Genomic DNA, 12,300 nt, shown 5'->3' on the forward strand with positions numbered 1-12,300 from the left:
GAAGGCACTGTATTTTTTAAATTTCAATTTAATGCCAACAGATTAGGAGATTTTTGTTTTTAGACTTTTGTCATTTTCATTTGTTGCAGAGTTGGAAGGTCTGGCAACTCCGAGCTTCCAATTCTGCATGTCATTAGTGGTGTGGTGCTATGCCTGTTCCCTTATGATTATGCCTGTATTACAATCGTTATGTCTTATGCCCTCTTCCAGGACTTTGTCTTTCAGGTATGGGACTCACCTGGCTTCTCTCCATTTTTGCATCTGTAGCATCTGTTGCAGAAGATTTGAATAGTGGGTGCAAATCTCAATGAGATGTTGTCACCTCTAGGACTACCTGATCCAATAATTACTTTCTCCTTATTCTGAGAGCCTGTACTTGTGTTCTGGAAGACAGATCTGACACTGGCACAGAGCCCTTCATTATACAAATCCTTTACCCCTACTTCTTGACAAGCCCCGTGATTCCCTTTAGGAACTCTAGGATACTAAGCTGAGCCTCGAGGGGCCCTATTATGTATATGATACACACACACACCTGCATACTGATGCAGGAGGTGTGGTATATATATATAAAACATAAACTTTTCTATTTTTAATTGTACAATTCGGTTGCATCAAGTACATTCACAATATTGTATGCTCATCACCACTATCGATTTCCAAAACGTTTCCATCCCTAACAAACTCTATTAAGCAACTCCCCATTTTTCCTTCCTGTCATCCCTTAATAATCTCCATTCTACTTTCTATTTCTATGAATTTGCCTATTCTAGATACTTCATGTAAGAGGAATCATATAATATTTGTCCTTTTGTGTCTGGCTTATTTGTGTCTGGCTTATTTCAGCCCAATGTCTTCAAAATTTATCCCTGAATCTTGTAGCACATGTCAAGACTTCATTCCTTTTTTTTGGCTGACTAATATATCATTGTGTGAAGATGCCATATTTTGTCGATCCCATCACCTGTGGATGGTTACCTGGGTTGTTTCTACCCTTAGCTATGGTGAATTTTGCTGTTGTGAACATGGATGCACAAGTTCCTGTTGAAGTCCTCCTTTCAAAACTTTTGGGTGTTGATGTTCCTACTAGGCTTGAATTTAAATTACATCATCATCTTCCAGGTCTTTCTTCTTAGTAAAAAGCACCTGGCACTTCCATTTGTGCAGATGCACAAACCGAGCAGCAGATCAGGGATGGAAACTTGGAAGCCATGTGTGTGGTGCAAGGTCTTCATGCTAGTTGGGAATCTCCCAGGGACCAAGGTCATGTCTGTTGCTGTTGCATCTCTAGGGAAAGTGACCAGAATGCAGTCAATATGTTTTTGAAAGAATAAATGAATTGTGTGTGTGTGGTTTACACTCTAACAGAGCCTTTTGATTGAACTCCTGGTGTCTGTTATTCTCATTCTTGTCTTTTTCTAAGTGCCCTTCTCCATCTATTAGATACACCATCACCGTGGGACCTGGACAAACTGATCGTGATCCATGTCTTAGATAATAACAACTTCAGCCTCAGACGGCCTGTGCTTTCCAAAGTGCTTGTGTCCACAGTCCCAGAAGCATGCATTTCCCCATCTAGTGTGTGGTTTCAGCAGCAGCTGGCTCCTGGCTGGTGTGAGAAACGTCCCCCGATGGTGGGGGGTCTGGCATGGAAGAGGGGGCAATTTGAATGCCTTCGAGCCAGGTTTTGTCAGAAAACCTCTCGTGTGCTGCTTAGTATAAGTGTCGTGGTGTCCGGGGGTCGGAATCTCCTCGCCAATTCTCTTTTGTTTAAAAAAAAATGAGATAAATGTAATTTGAGTGGAGTGAAGTGGTAAAAGTACTGCTCTTGGTAAACCGCACTGTGGATTTGGCGGTGGATTCAGAAAATGGGGCCTCTAAGAAGGATTCCCCCCTTTCTCCTCGGAGGAGGAGCCCCCTCCCGACTCTCCGAGGAGGTAAGGGGTGTGGCTTCAGTCATCGGTGTCCTTTGTCCACTACTTCTTGCCTACATAACAATAAAAGCTGTCATGAACGGCACGAAGACGGAGTGCGGACGGCGCCCTGCCTGCTCGCGCTGCCGGGGGCGCTAGTGCAAGAAGACGCGAGCGGGGAGCGCACCCTGCAACCGCCGCGTCCTGCCCCGCAGCCGGTGGGGCTGCATTCCAGCTTCACCGGGGACATTTCTTTGACTCTCTGGTGTGGGAAGAGGTGCTGAGGCATGAGGCTGGGAGGTGGGTGCAGGGTGCAGGTGAGCTTGTACAGGTTTGGCAAAAATGGAGAACTGAATCCATCCACGAGCTGAAGGCAAACGTTTGCTGAAGGCAAACGACCTTCCCAGCTCCTCGGAGAGTGGGCAGGGCGGAGCAGCGCAGGCAGCTAGCTGAGCGCGGGAGGTGGCTCTTCGCGGGCAGGAGAGGGTTAACCCCTCGGGCGCCCAAGGACGTCAGAGCGAGTTCTCATCTCTGGCTTGGTTGGAGAGCTTTGATCCCTGGTTATTCCCCCCCCCCCCCCATGCCTACGCTTTTTATTGTGTTTTGATTTCGAGATATGGCTTCTTCTTTTTAATATTTAAAATATTTAGAGGGGATTAAATTCATACTAGTGAAAGGAAAGAAACCCAGCAGGCCAGACAGTGGGGTGTTGGGAGGAACCCTTGGGAGTCCCTGGTTCAGCTCAAGAGCAGGACAGCCACCCTGACCTGGCTCCCCTCCATCTCTTCCTTCCCTGGCACCCTGAACACTGCCACCTGCCATGGGGCTTCCTTCTTGGAGTCACTCTCATCTACTAGTCAGTTGTCATCAGTGTGGGTACATTAATATCATTAATATGGACAGCTGCCACTAACAGAGACCTGAACCCTCCTGAACAGTCATCTGAGCCTCTGTTGGGTTATGAGGCAGGAAGATCCCCAAGTCCCCGCATTCCTTCCTCTTTTGCTGACCCAGTGACAAAGAGCATGGAGGAGAAGAACAGTCTCTCTAAAGGTGAAACAAGGAAGACTGAGGAGATTGGGTTAGAGAAATGAAGGTGGAAATGGTTCTGTTCATCCAGTGACAATGTAGAGCAGCATCTCAGCTGTTGATAAGATATTTTTAAAAGGAGTTGTCATAACTTGGGGAGTATGTTAGTTAGGTTTTCATCACTGTGACCCAAATACCTGACCTAAGAACAGCTTAGACCTAGGAACAACTTCGAGATGGATAAGTTTATTTTGAGCTGACAACTTCAGAAGTTCCGTCCATGGTTAGCTGCCTCCATTGCTCTGGTCCTGACGTGAGAGAACATCATGGCGGAAGGGCAGTGGTGGAGGAAACCAGCTCACTTCAGTGATACCAGGAAGTACAGAGAGGACAAGGCACCAGGGATGGAATATAAACCTCAAATGCACACCCCAGTGACCCACTTTTTCCAGCTACACTCCACCTGCCTACACTTACCACCCAGTAATCCATTCAAATTATAAACCATCCAATGGATTAATCCATTGATTAGGTTACCACTGTTGTCATCTAATCTTTCCCCTCCTATTAACACAGGCATTTTTGAGGGACATCTCATATCCAAAGCAAAACAGGGAGGGAGGGCATGGTTAGTCTATGGTCATATGGAACCCAGTTTCCCATAGCCAGTGGGCTCCATATGAAGAATTTTTCATCTGAAGCAAAAGGTGCTGAGCTCTAAGGTTAGGTGAGCGGAAGGCAAGGCAGTGCCTTTGTGTGACATCTTGGAGCCAGAGATTGGGAACAGGGATATGGAGACAGAGTCCCTGAAACCCAGAATGCCAGAGGTGGAAGAGGTGCCTGAGGGCATCTAGGGGCACCTGCTCCCCAGAGCAAGAGTAAAGATCATGTTGGCCCACGTTGCTAAGATGGAAGCATCCAGTTGACTTGCATTCTTTGGGTCCTAGGGAGATGACTGGGGAATGGATAGTATTTTACTTCAGTGGAAACTCATCATGTGAAAGGCCTGGGAAACCTCAGGAATTGCAGGGGGTGAGTTGGGCGTTCCAAGGCAAGACCAAGTGGCCTTTATATCTTCTTAGTTTTGCACATAGTAGCAGTAACGGGGACAGAGATCAAGGCATGGTAGGTGGCCAACTAGTGTTAACGATCAGAACTGAGTCTTCTGAATTAAGATCTGCATTATATGACATGGGCTTTCTGCCAAGGACAGAACATTTGAAGGAGATCATGACAATGGTGTTTGGGAGACAAATCTCCCACCTGATCAGAATAGCTTAAAATGGAAATTTGGAAGGAAATTTCAAAAACAAGCCCAGTATTAGTGAAAAAAGAAGAAACAAAAAGTAATAATCCTGAAGTAATAATCCTGATGGGGTCTCGGGTTTGGGCTGGGTGTCTTTACTTTCTCCAGTGGCTCCTCTCCATCAGCTTTCTCATGTCTCCAAACCCCGAGGCTGACCATGATGGATCCATCAATGGGTTCTCAGGTCCTCTGGCTTCTCTTGGATTCAACTAATTAGAATCCATCAGCATGAGACTGGAGGGTAGGGGCAGGGTGAAATTGGGGCATTTTAATTTCTCATCCCTCCCAACTGGGTCTCCATTACCCTTCTCAAGTTCATGGCTCTAGTCAGGTGGAGCACTGCTTCAGCAACCTTCGTGGTATCCACCCCTTCCCTTGCTCCTCCAGGATTTGGAATGCTAACAGGCCTCCATTGTTGCTAGCTCCACCTCTTGCTAGCTTCCCTGAACCCTGCCCACACTACTTAACCAGTCCTTTTATTAAACTCTCCTCAATGACCCTATCTGGGAATGACATTTGCTTCCTACTGGGACCCTGACCAACACAGTCATTGTTATGGTTTGGACGTGAGGTGTCACCCAAAAACTCACATGTGAGACCATGCAGGAAGGTTCAGAGGAGAAATGATTGAGTTGTAAGAGTCTTAACCCAATCAGTGAATTAATCCCTGATGGGGTTGAGGTGGTAGGGTGTGGCTGGAGGAGATTGGAATTGGAGCGTGGCTTTGGGGTATATATTTTGTATCTGGAGAGTGGAGTCTCTCTCTGCTTCCTGATGATGTGAGCTGCTTCCGTCTGCCACGCTCTTCTGCCATGATATTCTGTCTCACTTCGAGCCCTGAGGCCTGGAGCCAGCCTACTATGGACTAAGACCTCTGAAACCCTGAGCCCTCAAACAAACCTTTCCTCCTCTATAATTGTGCTGGTTAGTCACAGCAGCGAAAAAGCTGACTACAACAATCATCTAATAATACAAAGTCGAAATTGTAATGTGGGGTAAATATGGGTGCAAAGTCACCAAGAAGACTCGGATGAGATATATGACATGAAATCTATGGTGGTAAGAATCCCTCCATCCAGACAAATAGGTTTGGTTGCACAGTGTCAAGGAATAGAACTCTGTTCATGCATTTATGTAAAGAGATACTGAGTGTCTTCTTTATGCCATGCACTATATTAGGAACTGGGGAGTCAGTGGGAGGCCAAAACAGACAAGCCTCCAACCTTCATGGTATTTTCAGTCTAGGGAGGGTTATAAACATGAATCACATAGCCACACATATAAAGATACGGGTAGAAACTATGATAAGTACTTGGCAAGATAACTCTCAGTTTCTCTGAGAGCATCTAATGAAATGCTAATTAAAGGTGAAGCATCAGATAAAGCTTTGAGGAAGAGACACTTGAGCTTAGGCAGAAAGCAAGGGAGGGGGCAGGGGAAGGACATCATAAACAGGGGGAAGGGATTGGTCAAAGAGACTAAGGGAGAAGGGTCTCACAGGTATCCAGTGAATCTAGGGGGTGAGGTCTTTATATGTTGAGATTTAGTTTTAAGGGCCGTGAGAGGCATTACTAAGTTCGGAGCAGTGAAGCAGCATAATATTTTAAATTTGTTTTAATTAGTTTTACATGACAGTCGAATGCATTTTTGACACATCATACATAAATGGAGTAAAACTTCTCATTCTTCTGATTGTACATAATAGAGAATCACATTGTTTGTGTAATCATATATGTACATAGGGTAATAACGTCCAGTTCCTTCTACTATCATTCCTACCCCCATACCCCTTGCCTTCCCTTCATTTCCCTCTGCCTAATTCAAAGTACCTCTATTTTTCCCTACCCCACCCTTATTGTGAATTAGCATCTGCATATCAGAGAAAACATTAGGCCATTGGTTTTATGGGATTGGGTTATTTCACTTAGCATGATATTCTCCAGCTCCATCAATTTACCTGCAAATACTATCGATTTATTCTTCTTTAAGGCCGAGTAATATTCCATTGTTTTGTGTGTGTGTGTGTGTGTATTGCATTTTCTTCATCCATTCATCTATTGAGGGGCACCTAGGTTGGTTCCATAGCTTAGTTGTTGTGAATTGAGCTGCTATAAACATTGATGTGGCTGTGTCACTGTAGTATGCTAATGTTAAGTCCTTTGGGTATAGGCCAAGGAGTGGGATAGCTGGGTCAAATGGTGGTTTCATTCCAAGTTTTCTGAGAAATCTCCATACTGCTTTCCAGAGTGGTTGTACCAATTTGCAGTTCCACCAGCAATGTATGAGTGTACCTTTGTTCCCACATCCTCGCCAACACCTATCTTTGCTTATATTATTTATAATTGCCATTCTGACTGGAGTGAGATGAAATCTTGGTGTAGTTTTAATTTGAGTTTCTCTAATTGCTAGGGATGTTGAACATTTTTTCATATATTTGTTGACCATTCATATATTTTTCTTCTGTGAAGTGTCTGTTCAATTCCTTCGCCCATTTATTGATTGGGTTATTTGTTTTTTTGCTGTTTTTTGAATCTTTATATATTCTGGAGATTAGTGCTCTATCTGAGGTGCGTGAGATTAAGATTTTCTCCCATTCTGTAGGCTCTCTTTTCACATTACTGATTGTTTCTGATTGCCAAGAAGAAGTTTTTTAGTTTGAATCCATCCCATTTTTTTATTTTTGAAAATTTGTTCTAATTAGTTATACATGACAGTAGAATGCATTTTGACACATCATGCTTAAATGTAGTATAACTTCTTCTGGTTGTACATGATATAAAGTTACACAGGTCATATAATCATATATGCACGTAGGATAATCCATCTCATTTATTGATTCTTGATTTTAATTCTTGAGCTTTAGCTAGAGTCTTGTTAAGGAAGTCATTTCCTAAGCCAACATACTGAATATTTGGGCCTAAATTTTTTCTATTAGGTGCAGGGTCTCTGTTGTAGTGCCTAGGTCTTGGATCCACTTTGAGTTGAATTTCATGCAGGGTGAGAGATAGGGGTGTAATTTCATTTTGTTACAGATGAATTTCCAGTTTTCCTAGCGCCAATTGTTGAAGAGATCATCTTTCCTCCAATGAATGTTTTTGACACCTTTGTCTAGTATGAGATATTGTATTTATGTGGGTTTGTTTCTGTGTCTTCTATTCTGTACCATTGGTCTACATGTCTATTCTGGTGCCAATACCATGCTATTTTGTTACTATAGCTCTCTAATATAGTTTAAGGTCTGGTATTGGGCGCATCCTGCTTCACTCTTCTTGCTAAGAATTGCTGTGTCTGTATTGGATCTCTTATTTTTCCAAATGAATTTCTTTTTTTTTTCTGTTTTTTTTTTAAATTTATATTTATTGTAAACAAATGGGATACATGTTGTTTCTGTTTGTACATGGAGTAACAGCATGCCATTTGTGTAATCATACATTTACATAGGGTAATGATGTTTGATTCATTCCGTTATTTTTTCCTTCCCCCACCCCTCCCACCCCTCTTTTCCCTCTATACAGTCCCTCCTTCCTCCATTCTTGCCCCCCTCTCACCCCCCATTATGTGTCATCATCCACTTATCAGTGAGATCATTCGTCTTTTGGATTTTTGAGATTGGCTTATCTCACTTAGATGATATTCTCCAATTTCATCCATTTGCCTGCAAATGTCATAATTTTATTATTCTTTATAGCTGAGTAATAGTCCATTGTGTGTGTGTATGTATGTATGTGTATGTGTATATATATATATATATATATATATATATATATATATATATCACAGTTTCTTTATCCATTCATCAATTGAAGGACATCTAGGTTGGTTCCACAGTCTGGCTATTGTGAATTGAGCCGCTATGAACATTGATGTGGCTGTATCTCTGTAGTATGCTGATTTTAAGTCCTTTGGGTATAGGCCGAGGAGTGGGATAGCTGGGTCAAATGGTGGTTCCATTCCAAGTTTTCTAAGGAATCTCCACACTGCTTTCTAGAGTGGCTGCACTAATTTGCAGCCCACCTCCAAATGAATTTCATGATTGCTTTTTCTAGTTGTATGAAGAATGTCACTGGGATTTTTAATAGGACTTGCATTAAATCTGTGTAACGCTTTTGGTAGTATGACAATTTTGACAATATTAATTCTGCCTATCCAAGAGTGTGGGAGATCTTTCCATCTTCTAAGGTCTTCTTCAATTTCTTTATTTAGTGTTCTGTAGTTTTCATTGTAGAGGTCCTTCACATCTTTTGTTAGATTGATTCCTGTTTTTTTTTTTTTTTTTTTGAGGCTATGATGAATGGGGGTAGTTTTCCTAATTTCTCTTTCAGTGGATTTATCACTGATGTATAGGAATGCATTTAATTTATGGGTGTTGGTTTTATATCATTCTACTTTGCTGAATTCAGTTATGAGTTCTAGAAGTTTTATGGTGGATTTTTTTTGGATCATCTAAATCTAGAATCATGTCATCAACAAATAAGGATAGTTTGAGTTATTCTTTTTCTATTTCTATCCCTTTAATTTCTTTCATCTGTCTGATTGCTCTGGCTAGAGTTTCGAGGATTATGTTAAATAAAAGTGGTAAAAGAGAACAACCTTGTCTTTTTCTACATTTTAGGAGGAATACTTTCAATTTTTCTCCATTTAGAATAATGTTGGCCTTGGGCTTAGCATAGATAGCTTTTACAATGCTGAGGTATGGCTCTACTATCCCTAGTTTTTCTAGTGTTTTGAACATGAGGGGTGCTGTATTTTGTCAAGCACTTTTCTGCATCTATTGAAATAATCATATGATTCTTGGCTTTAAGTCTATTGATGTGATGAATTACATTTATTGATATCTGTATGTTGAACCTACCTTGCATCCCTGGGATGAACCCCACTTGATTGTGGTGCACTACCTTTTTAATATGTTTTTGTATGCAATTTGCCAGAATTTTATTGAGAATTTTGCATCTATGTTCATCAGGGGTATTGGTCTGAACTTTTCTTTCCTTGATGTGTCTTTGTCTGGTTTTGGTATCAGGGTGATACTAGCCTCATAGAATGAGTTTGGAAAGGCTCCCTCTTTTTCCATTTCATGGAATAATTTGAGGAGTATTGGTGTTAATTCTTCTTTGAAAGTCTTGTAGAACTCTGCTGAGAATCTGTCTGGTCCTGGGCTTTTCTTGGTTGGTAGGCTTTTGATGGTGTCTTCTATTTCATTGCTTGAAATTGATCTGTTTAAATTGTGTATGTCCTCTTGATTCAGTTTGGGTAGATTATATGTCTCTAGAAATTTGTCTTTGAGATTTTCTATTTTATTGGAGTATAAATTTTCAAAATAATTTCTAATTATCTTCTGTATTTTAGTAATGTCTATTGTGATATTTCCTTTTTCATCATGAAATTTAGTAATTTGAGTTTTCACTTCTTCTCTTCATTAGTGTGGCTAAGTTTTTATCGACTTTATTTATTCAAACAACTAAATTTTTGTTTTGTCAATTTTTTGAGTTGTTTCTTTTGTTTATTTCATTGATTTCAGCTCTGATTTTAATTATTTCCTGTCTTCTATGAATTTGGTGTTGACTTGTTCTTTTTCTAGGGCTTTGAAATGTAATGTTAGGTCATTTATTCATTGACTTTCTAATCTTTTAATGGATGAGTTCAATACAATAAACTTTCCTCTTAGCATTGCTTTTATAGGGTCCCAGAGATTTTGATATGTTTTATTGGTATTCTCATTTACCTCTAAGTTTTTTAAAAATTCTTCCCTGATTTCTTCTGCTGTCATTCAATAGCATATTATTTACTCTCCAGGTGTTGTACTAGCTTCTATTTTTAAATTTTATTATTGATTTCTAATTTCATTCCATTACACTCTGATAGAATGCAGGGTAGTATCTCTATTTTTTGTATTTGCTAAGAGTTGCTTTGTGGCATAAGATGTGGTCTATTTTAGAGAAGGATCTGCTGAGAATTCTTCTCAATGAGTATATTCACTCATTGATGGATGGAATATTCTATATATGTCCGTTAAGTCCAAATTGTTGATTGTATTATCTAGTTCTGTATTTTTTGTTCAGTTTTTGTTTGGAAGATCTGTCCAGTGGTGACAGAGGTGTGTTAAAGTCACCCAGTATTATTGTGTTGTGGACTATTTACTCCTTGAAGTTGAGAAGGGTTTGTTTGATGTATGTAGATGCTTCATTGTTTGGGGCATAAATACTTATGATTATTATGTTTCGTTGATGTATAATTCCCTTAAGCAGTATGAAATGTCCTTCTTTGTCCCTTCTGATTAACTTTGGCTTGAAGTTGTCTTTATCTGATATGAGGATTGAAACCCCTGCTGGTTCACACAGTCCATGTGCATGATATGTTTTTTCCCATCCTTTCACTTTAATGTGTGGACGTCTTTTTCTAGGAGGTGAGTCTTCTGAAGACAGCATATTGTTAAGTCTTGTTTTCTCATCCAATCTGCCATTATATGTCTTTTGATTGAAGAGTTTAGGCCATTAACAATCAGTTTATTTTTGAGATATGATTTAATTTCCTGTTCATTTGATTCATTTCTGGGTTTTAATTTGACTTCTCCTTTGATTGTCTTTTCCTTTAGTGTAGTTTCTCCCTTTGCTGGTTTTCATTTTTTTTTTTTTTTCATTTCCTCCCCATGGAATACTTTGCTGAGGATGTTCTATAGTGCAGACTTTCTAGTTGTGAATTCTTTTAACTTTTGTTTATCATGGAAGTTTTTTATTTCATCTTCACATCTGAAGCTTAATTTTGCTGGATATAAAATTCTTGGTTGGCATCCATTTTCTTTCAGAGCTTGGTATGTGTTGTTCCCAGATCTCCTAGCTTTGAGGGTCTGGGCTGAGAAATCAGCTGAGATCTGAATTGGTTTCCCTGTATATGTGATCTGATACATAATCTCTTGTGACTCTTTAAAATTCTCTCCTTATTCTGTATGCTAGGTATTTTCATTATAATGTGACTTGGTGTGGGTCTGTTGTAATTTTGTACATTTGGGGTACTTTAAGTCTCTTGTATTTGATTTTCCATTTCATTCTTAGGATTTGGGAAATTTTATGATATTATTTCATTGAAAAGATTGTGCATTCCTTTGGTTTGTAACTCTGCTCCTTTCTCTATCCCAATAAATCTTAAAATTGGTCTTTTCATGTTATCCCATAATTCTTGGAAGTTCTGTTCATGGTTTCTTATTATCTTCTCAACTTTATTTTAAAGATTATGTATTTTGTCTTCAATGTCTGAGGTTCTGTCTTCCAAGTGGTCTGGTTTGTTGGTGATACTCTCCATTGAATTTTTAATTTGGTTTATTGATTCCTTCATTTTGAGGATTTATGCTTGATTTCTTTTCATAATCTCTATGCCTTTATTGAAGTGATCTTTCATCTACTGAAATTTGTCTTTGATTTCACTCCTTACATCATCCTTTATGTCAGAGATCAGTTTAACTATATACATTCTGAATTCCTTCTCTGACATTTCTTCTACTGTGTTGCCAATGGGTTCTATTATTGGAGCATTTTGATTTGTTTGGGGTACTTTGTTCCCTTGTTTTTTCCATGTTGTTTGTGTGTGTGTCTTCCCATCTATCAGTGTGGATCTGAGGCAGTACAGCTTCTACCCTAGAGGCTTATAGTGTCCCTGAAGGTCTCCAATACCTCGCATTTGAGGGGGAAATCAATATTGACAGCACCCAATGCAAACAGTATTCAGCCTTAAACCAAAGAGCTCCTATCAAGATGTCAGGCACTTCTCTCCCAGGCAGTCCTGAGGGCTGAGCGCGGGACCTGTGTGCCTGTCATGGAAAGATGTTCTGTATTTGGCAGATCAGGACGAGGGGCTGAGAGGTGAGGGTTGGCCGTGTAACTGTGAGTGCTGGGCCAGGTTGGTGGCTAGGGAGGGGTTGAGAGACTGGGGATTGGGGAACCAGAGGGTCCTATTGGGTGCGGGACTGATGCCAAACCTCTGGGACCAGGGGACTGATGGATACCAGACTGGGGAGGGAGTGAGAGACTGGGCTGGTGCCTGGTCCAAGCGAATGCTGGC

Source organism: Sciurus vulgaris (assembly GCF_902686455.1).
Source record: "Sciurus vulgaris genome assembly, chromosome: 11".
NCBI classification, from domain to species: Eukaryota; Metazoa; Chordata; class Mammalia; order Rodentia; family Sciuridae; genus Sciurus; species Sciurus vulgaris.